Raw genomic sequence first — 10,201 nt, forward strand, 5'->3', positions numbered from 1 at the left:
AAATATGTGTGCTGATGATGCGATGCTTTTATTAACTAATCCTTTAAAGTATGAACCCACATGCTTGAAATAATAGAGAAGTTTGCTCAAGTCTCTGGCTACAAAAGGAACCCATTGAAACCTGAAATTATGGGAATAAATGTGTCACAATCAATTAGCAAATTTGATGAAAGTAAGCATAATGAATTGGACAGCTAAGCGATAAAATATTTTGGAAGGTTTTCTTCAAACATAGAAGAGCTGTATAAATTAAATTATAAGTCAGTGATGGTTGCACCAGCAAAATGTATTTTAGAAAATATTCCCAGATTGGAGTTCCATGGTTAGGTAAAGTTGCAACAATAAAAATGCATATAATTCTTGGAATAATTTTTCTATTGGAAAATATAATGATGAAGATCGACAAAAGGATATTATTGAACGGGCAAAAACTACTTTCAAACTTTGTGTAGAAAAGATGGAGTTCCCATGGCAACCTTGGAAAAAAGCTACAATGAAGGATGAATAAAATTTCCCAATACAGTAGATTATTATAAAGCTATACGTCTAAATGTAATAGCCCAATGGCTGCATGTTGTAAAGGTGGTTCTATGGTTAGAGCAGGGTTGTGTTAAAAGCTCGCTAGCGGTTCTTCCATGGTACCACAAAAAGAGAGAAAAGGACAACACATTTTTGGTCATATATAATCCTTGTATAATGCAGCCCTAGATGTTTGGAAAAACTTAAAAATAATTTTTATATCCGATATATCCTTGCTTGCATCTTTTATGTTTACCAAAGATGTTAAGACTAGAAGACAACTATCTAATTGGATAAATAATGATGCAATTACATATAAAGGGATTGTAGATAATGATAATTGCAAAATAACCCAAATGGGTCTAATCCCTACAATGGTTTCAGTAGAGGCAACTGAGGAGTAATGTAGATGAAAATATAAGAGGGAATAAGATGGCAGGAGTACTGTCAAGTTTTGAGGAAATAATTTATAAGAAGGAAAATCTAAAAGAGGTTCAATATAAAATATATGTTTTTCTGAATACTTCGAAATCACATTTGGTTCTAACTTTAAGGGAAAATGGGGAAAAAATAGGTAGACCAATTTCTGAACAGGGATGGGAATTTCTTTTTAAACTGAGGCATGAACATGATCTCTTTGTGCTAACATTAGAGAAAATCATTACAAACTGCTCTATCAATGCTATGTGACTCCACACAGATTGAGTTACATTTACAATGTCTGTGATGGAGTCTTGGAGATGTGGGCATTTGAAGGTGGATATGGAAAATATTCTCGAAGCTACAAACATGAGTCTGACCAAACTGCGGGAGACTGTGGAAGACAGAAGTGCCTGGCGTGCTCTGGTCCATGGGGTCACGAAGAGTCAGACACAACTAAATGACTAAGCAACAACAACAATGGAAAATATCTGGCGGATGTGTGGGGAAAAAAGTTTTTTCGGGCAGAAGAAAAAAGGAAAAAACAGAAGACACAAATATATAGAATAAGCAATAAAATGTTACAGACTGAGAATATAAATCAGCTGGGAATATTTTTCTTTCTCACAAATAAGGTTGTTAAAGGAGAATAATCACTTGTACTCAACCCAAGGGCAATATCTCATTCCTCTTTGGTAATAGTAGTTGGAATGTGCAAATATTCTATTCCATTCTGCCTATGTCCAACTGTGAACATTTTAGTGCTCCATAGAATCACCGTTTTAGATCATGAAAGCTCAAGAAAGCTCTATGAATGTAGAGTAAAGTAAATTTCTGGGTCAATGGTTAAGAGAACAGAGCAGATCATGAAAATACAGAATTTAGTAATTCCTAGGCCACATGTACCACCACCACTGTGGTGAGGTTTCAGTGGAATATAAAGAAAACTTATAATGATGCTGCAAGCTATTGGCTGGCCTGACCACATATGGCTCACTCTTGATGTAAGCATACAATGCTTGTATGATGGAGCATTTAATCATTTACTTTCCTGAAAGAACTGGGTTTGAACACTTATGCAGACTAGATGCCCATAATGCACTTTGCATGGAGCTGCCCTTTACAAGTACAAGTGGTAAAACATGTGTCTATCACGACGCTGTTGACTGGAGTGGGCTGTAGAGACATTATGAGGACAATCCTGAAACATCTGCTTTGACGACCAGTTAGTCTAGAGACCCAGTTCAAGGTGCTGTCTTTAGCTTTTAGAGCCATGAATGCCCTGGGTTCGGTGTGTGTACATGTTCATGAAGTTATTTGTGTGAATAAGAACTTTGCAAGCTCTTCATTGGCTGGAATGAGCCCTAGGAGTGTGCAAATGTGTGCACACACAAAAATGAATGTGTGTGGGCTGGAGGCTGAGCTTACCACTGTGATGTCCTCCACGCCTACACCTGTTCATTCCACAGTCTTAAAATGATTGAAAGGGATGTTTCTTTCTTCATTTCTTTCTTGGCACTATTTTAGGGAGGGAACACAAATTATTATTATTTCCTTGATAATCATTATAATTACAAGAACTGTGTTAAGTTTCAAAAAGTTTTTTTCTCCAAGTGGATGGAATGCATAATTATACAGGAACAGCAATTATCTTTAATTAATTTTCTCTTATTTTAAAATGCTTGGAGAATTTTCCAGTAGGATGCTAGGTTTGCATCGGGGGCTTGGTTGAAAGGCTGTTTGATTAAACTGATGTGTGTGTGTGTGTGTGTGTGTGTGTGTGTGCCATGGCACTTGAGCAGACTGTATCAAATGTTGATAATGGAATGTGGAACATTGTGGGGGAAATGGCTTTAATAGTCAAGAAATTCAGACTTACAGAAAAGAATAATAAAAAACAAATTTAGTTTAAGACTAATTAAATGAGCACCTCTAATAGACAATTTGGTCTTAATGTAGTTTCCTTCAGTATAGCTTGCTCTTTGAACTGTTGAAAGTCGCTTGGAGACCTTTTTGTGTTACAAGAGACTAATAAGTTTCACAAACAAACAAATACTGACACCATGCTTGTGTTTACAGTCCAAGTTGTGGTTCAGGATTGTTAATTCCCTGGTATTTATTAACTCTGCCCTTCCTCCTGCCAGAGCCCAAGGCAGCCAACAATATTAAAACAGCATTTAACACTATTTAAAATCACAGCAAACCAATAACAACTTTAAAGACACAGCATCAGGCTGTAAAAACGTCGCTGTTCAAATATACAGCTAGCCACCAAGAGCCTAACAGGTTTTATGGTAGTGTCTAAACATTGATAATATGAGAGATTATCATCTGCCACCCTCATTTGATCCAGATTGGATCCCCTGTGCAGGGAATTTCATGTAAGAATACCTTGCACTTAAAGCAGGGTTAGCCAAAATGGTGTCCTGCAGATGTTGTTGGGCTCCCTTCAGCTCCAGCCACCATGACCTATGGCCAGAGATGGGAGTTAGTTCAGCAACTCCTGGAGGAAACCACATTGGCTATCCCTGACCTAGGCTGCATCTCCACTATACATTTAAAGCACTATTGTATCATTTTAATTAAAAACAGTTATAGTTCCCCCCAAAGAATCTTGAAAACTGTAGTTTCTTAAGGGTGCTCAGGGTTGTTAAAGGTAAAGGTCTAGTCATGGCTGACTCTGGGGTTGTAGCGCTCCTCTCACTTTACTGGCCGAGGGAGCCAGCGTACAGCTTCTGGGTTACGTGACCAGCATGACTAAGCAGCTTCTGGTGAACCAGAGCAGCGCATGGAAATGCCATTTACCTTCCCGCTGGAGCAGTACCTATTTATCTACTTGCACTTTGACGTGCTTTTGAACTGCTGGGTTGGCAGGAGCAGGGACTGAGCAACAGGAGCTCACCCCGTCGCCGGGATTCGAACCGCGACCTTCTGATCGGCAAGTCCTAGGCTCTGTGGTTTAATCCACAGCGCCAACCACATCCTGCTCAGGGTTGTTAGGATACTTCTATTCCCTTCACAGAGCTACAATTTTCAGAGTTCCCTAGAAGAGAGATTGATTGTTAAACTGTCTGAAAATTGCAGTGATTCTGAGCATCACCTTCCACCCATAAATGTTAAGATGGAGACAAAAGTTCCCACCTTAATCTTATGCCGGTGTAAGAGTAGTGTCAGAGTATTAATATGGGAATAGGTCAAGAAAAATGAATAAGTATGAGAGAGTGCTGGGGGTGCCAGTTACAAAATGGCTGCCATGGTGGGCGGCATAACATATGTAGTGTATAATAATGAAGTTTCTCCCATGACTGCATTTCCATATGAGAAAAGGCTTAATCTGTTGAATTTTGCCAAGGAAATAAGACACAAGCAGGAAAAGTGCATTAACTGGGAAACAGCACTCTTTAGGACTCTAGCGACCCCTGTCACATTCACCAATCACAGCTCCAGTTTGTGTCATTGGCTAAAAACATTGACAGACAGAAGCAGCCAGGCTTGCTCATTTTGCAGAAATCACTCAGAAGCGTAGGTAGCATTTACAGGTGCACATTTTGCTTCATAACTTTCTTTCTAGGAGCGCCATAAGAGTCTGGGTCGGCTGACTAGAGACATCACTTGTACCACTGTACAAGCAGTGGGTTGGCAGTCCCAGGCTTAACTGAATAAGAAAGGAAGAGGTAAAAGCAAAATGCTATGGCAAAGACCTTAAGCTTTCTTAGAAGATGTCTTTGGAATTCTCAGCAGTCAAGGCTTGGCTACTTTCCCCACAGTGGATATAATGTGTAATCAGGATTTTTGGATGTAGCCCTGAGCCCACAGAGTTCTGAGTACAAATGTATACCTGTCAGGCTGCTATTTGTGCAAAATTTCATACAATCCATGTGACTGAAAAAGAAATCGGGAAATCTGAATGCATGATTGTAATGTTTTTTAAAAACTTTATATGACATCAAAATAATGAATGGCTTGTGGGCAAACGACTGAGCTGAAGCTATCGATGAAGCTACTGAGGGGTGGAATAGCTAAAGGTTCATTTGATTTCTATTCAGCATTTAAATTGCTCCAATCTTATGCCACTAACTCCAAGTAGTGGTGTTTTCTATAGAGAGAACCAATCTTTAAAATGCACAAACAAAACTCAAAGGGGAAACCACTGAAAGATTCTCTCTTTAAAAAAGATTTTTTAAAAAATCATTTTCATTTTTACAATAAAAACAATCAACAATGATCCAAATACAAAATACACATTTAATTTTTACCTCCCTCCACCCCTTCCATGGTTCATTATTTTCTTTCCCACTACATATTGTAATTATTTCCAATATTTTCACTTTCTTGGTTTTATATCCTAGTAATTGTTACTGCTGAATTTACTGTATTACTGTTAACTTTTTAATACACTTACAATAATTTTTCAGATAATCTACAAAACATTTCCAATCTTCTTTCCATACTTTTTTCTCTTCATCTCTTATGCTGTTTGTCAGTCTTGACATTTCTATATAACTCTATCCATTTCACCTGCCATTCTTCCTTTGTTGGTATTGTGCCCTCTTTCCACCGCAGGAGGATTCTCAATCCATCAAGTCACATGCCTGAAAATGAGGGGGGCGGAACAGAGACTGGAGATGTGCAGGAGCAGTATGAGACTTCTTGGGAAACATCTGGGAGAGGAAGAGCCATAGAAGGGGTGGAAAGCAGGGACCTTCAGTCCTGGCAACTGCTCTATAGGGGCTAAACTGACTGCAAAGTGTTGCTGAGTTGTATGCTGTTTCCTTGAATAAAGAGTTAACTTCACTGATGAATGACTCTGCTTCTTCATTGTGACCTGCAGAATTTTTTTTTTTTGGGGGGGGCTTAAATATTTTATTGGGGGCCCGAAGGGACTAGGACCCCATAGATTTGGTGCCTATGCTCTGAAGGTGCACAGGCTATCTCAGAGACACAGGGAGCTACCTCACTGCCTAATTCTGGGGCTGGTCCTGGGCTTCCATCTGTCAAATCCTGAACACAGCAGACAGCTAGATGCTTACTGGAGACTACTCCATTTTTGTCCAAATGTTTCAGGGAAACAAAAGACAAAGGCATTATTTCTACTATTACTGGGAGTTAACCATTCATTGCTAATAACTTAGCAGTTCTGATGTGAAGCATCATTAATAGCTGTAAACAGCTTCAAGGCTTTTTTGCAGAAGTGTCTCACCCCTTTTTATAGTGAAATGAGATGGTTTTCCTCTTTAAAATCTAGCCCCTAGTTTTAATGAAATATTTTCCTACACGAAACCAAGCCAAATGTCGCATCAGTACAGATGGCTCCTAGAAGTTATAGTATAGAGTATTTAAAGGTGCATGAAGGTTCAACAAAATGAATTGAACATTCTTGAGAATACTTAGCTAGGCAAAATAGTTTTTCCAAGATCTTCTGCTATAAAATAAATGGCTTTCTTTTGTAGATAGTGATAAGCGTAGAGGTTATTATTTTTCACCTTCATTTTAAGGCTTTATTGAAAAACAGCTTTTTGGCTGTGTTAGGATGAGCATGATAGTATGACACACTGATACGCCCAATTGTAGCACCTCAAATTAGGAATGAATTCTTTGAAACTGTTGTTGCATTAGTATGAGCCTTCAATTCATTTCCCCTAAAGGTGAAAGCAAAGAAAACCTGTAACTAGTTTATCTATACAAGGGAGCAAACCCAATTCAAAAACTTTCAATGGGATCTGTGGCATATCCGTACATTCCATTCACCCAATTTAGAAACGGTTCATTTGCCCCAAACATGAGAACATGGACTAACACAGGACTCACCATAATGGTGCCTGTGAGTGCCAGTGTGCCTGTCAGTACCTATGAAAGGTCTCAGAAAATATCTCCTCAAAAATTTACAATGCACAAGAGATTGTTAATAGTATTCTAAGCTAGAAAAAGCTCTCTCTAAGCTCGTTTTTCTGGGTTGGTCAAATGTAGGTGATGAGCTATGTAAAGTCTCCAATAGAGAAAACAAGCAAAACTTTCCTTATTCTTTTCATTTTTAGAGAGAGGTGATAGGAGGGCAAGAATGGTTAAATATTCTGCATACTCAATTTGTGAGTAGTCAGATTTGATGTTTACATTAGACCCCATTACATGTTCTCAGACAATCATCTATTATTTTCTTAAAATGCAGTTGCTAGATTTCTGAGGAAAGTAAGAAGGGAGCTTTACTAGATGCCCTTCTATGGTTCACTAAAATAAATTAAAATGGTTTGTGGGCAACTCTCAAGAGGAATGCAGGGAGCTAAATTTGGTAGTCAATCAATGGGTTGTTTCATGTCATATTTCGACACAAAAGAGTAACAGTTTTACCAATAAAATGTGTTAGCTGTTTAAAACTCATATACTGGTTCATTAATATAAAGGCTAGTTCAGATCAATATTTCATTTGGGATTTATGTGACATTAGAAGTTTGGTGGAATGAGAAGGACATGCTAGCTTTACAGAGCAGGCGAAACACCCTTTCTCACCGTCTGTGGGTAAGTGACAATCTGGACAATCTGAACAGGAAAGCAAAATCTTCTAACTGAGCCCATTGAGGGGGTGGGAATGGGAGTGGAATACATCCCAGGATGTCCATCTTGTTTCTTCATCTTGTTCAGTATCTAATAACAATAAATCACACCTTCAGAAATTGGATCTTCACTTTCTCCAAGGATCTCAAGGTTTCAAATGATGAGGGATATATATATATATATATATATATATATATATATATATATATACACATGAAAGAAACAGGACACGAAATTAATTTTGCAGATTCCAAATTGCTCTTTAACATGGAACATCACCACAAGAGAATAATCATGGAAGCCATCGAGATAGAGAAACACCCTCACAACATGAACAAGCGTGACGACACATCCCGCTTGCCAGACATCTGGAAATTAGCCCTCCCCACAAAAACTGACACCAGATCCAGAGGCACACAGAACGCTATCACCAATCAACCACACCAGACCCAAACCCAGACCCTCTCCACAGATAAATTACAGACACCATCCAGTAGCCAAACCATGGTGGCACCTCCGGATGCTGCACCCCCCTGCAATCCCTACACAGATCTGGCTGACACAGGCCACAAAACCACAGCTCGCCCCTATACACGAAGCCAAGCCAGAGCACAACTAAGTGCAGTACAGCCATCTTCTCAGAAAAACTCTTCACAAAGTTCAAGAGGTCAAGACACAAAGACTTTAGCAACTAATCCACACCTAATGACCCACCTAAGTGGTACTCAGGATATCACTCAAGAAATCACTCAAGATATCCCTCAAGTAATTAAGGAACAAAAGAAGAAAAGGCACACTAGCCTGGGAACTTCCTCTCTGCACAGAACATTGGAGGCTATACACCACACCCCCTCAACAGTATTTATAGGAACTCAAACACTGAGATCCTGCTCTGTTCCAGTAACAAGAAGCCGAAAGCACCAGCCTGAAGATGACGAGTGAGACCTCGTCGAAACGTCGCCTAGACACCCCAACTTTTACACGGGAAGACACCCGAGGACACCAAAACCTGCATATATATATATATATATATATATATATATATATATATATATATATATATATATATATATTGTTTAATTAAAAACATCTCTAAACTGCTTAATTATTTTTTTTAAAAAAACACATTCTAAAAGCAATAAACCAATATAAAAACAAGAAAAACAGAGATTCAGAGGATTCATCTTTATTAGCGGATAAATCCTGTGAGGTAAATTAGGTAGAGAGAGGTTTTCCCAGACCTACTCAGTGCATTTCCTGGGTGAGCTGAGATCTAAACCCAGGTTTCCCCAATCCAACACCCTGCCCAATATAATGCATTGTGGGCCTTTATTCTATCTGTGCCATTGTGGGGCCCTATTTTATCTGGTTGTCTACTTCAGGGTTGGAGAACCAGTGGGCCACCAAATAGTGTTAGACTCCCAACTCCCTTCAGCCCCAGTTGACAGGATTGTTGGGAACTGTAGTCCAGCAATATTTGGGTGGACACAAATTTCCACCCCTGAATCTACCTGCTATCACCATGTCACAATGAACAGCTCTTGCTTCTCAGCTTATCTGATGTCATTGGAGACCAGTAATAAGTAAATTAATTAATTCACATCCAGATCTTCCAGTCCCATTTCCTTTTGATCATGGTTTTCCATCCCCAAAATAATAATAAATGTCTTCCAAATCCTTTTTCCCCATTCTTTTTCTAAGTGTTGCCAGAGGTTTAGTAACATTTTCCTCCAGTTTCACTACAAATTGTATATAGAGTCCTTTTTTTTCTCAGCTCTGTCTTTGCTAGCTCAGGATATTTCTTAATCTCTCCATCAAGGGTTTCATTCCACTCCTCTAACATCATGACTCCACTATTTGGCTGTTTCAAGCACCTGTGTGGAGGTCTTCTCCATTTCATCATCTACTGTCTCCAGCTTTATTATTCTACTCTCCTGTTTTTGCAACCCTCCATCAATATTTTCCCCCAAAGGCTCTGTGTGTTCTCCAACCACAGCTTTGCACAGTCCATTTTTATCCACCATTTTATGCATCTCCACTCTGAGTTGTTCATTCAGTTGTTGATTTCAGTTGTTCATTTAGTAGTTGCTGCATGATGCCAACAGTCATATATACAATAAGTAAATAACTATGTATTTTTGTTTTAATATATGACCACAGCAAAGAGACTGCTGTGGGAATAAAGATCAAGGATTTATTGTTTCTCATTATTGGAGGTAAAGTGGTTATGTTGGACTGGATGAAGACCATTGTTGACTTTTATCGATAACTGGAGAACATCTTTTAGACTTTTTGTGTGGCAGGAAAAATGAATGAACTTGAGATTCCCAGAAATGAAGACTGGAAAAACAATGCCCAGTAGAAGGAAGAACAGCTGGATACCACTCTGGAATGAACATTTTGAATACTTTAAATAACTCTTGTACATACAACTGATAGACGGAGAATTGGAGGTCCCATTTATTTATTTATTTATTTATTTATTTTTCCTTATCTTCCTTTTTATTTTCTCATTCCTTTTTATCTTTCTGCTACTTTTGCTTTTGCTTTCTTGCTTTGCTCTTGCTTCTGTTTGTTTTTAAAATGTTCTGGGTCAATGAGGGGCCTGCATGCAGATGAAGGTAATGTATGGTTGGTGAAGGACCATGTGTGAGAGGCAGGGAAGGCAAGATCTCCCTGAGTGGGAGGCTGGGAGAAGAAAGGGAAGCTCCCA

The sequence above is a fragment of the Podarcis melisellensis genome (assembly GCF_964234715.1).
Source record: "Podarcis melisellensis genome assembly, chromosome: 11".
In the NCBI taxonomy this organism is placed as follows: Eukaryota; Metazoa; Chordata; class Lepidosauria; order Squamata; family Lacertidae; genus Podarcis; species Podarcis melisellensis.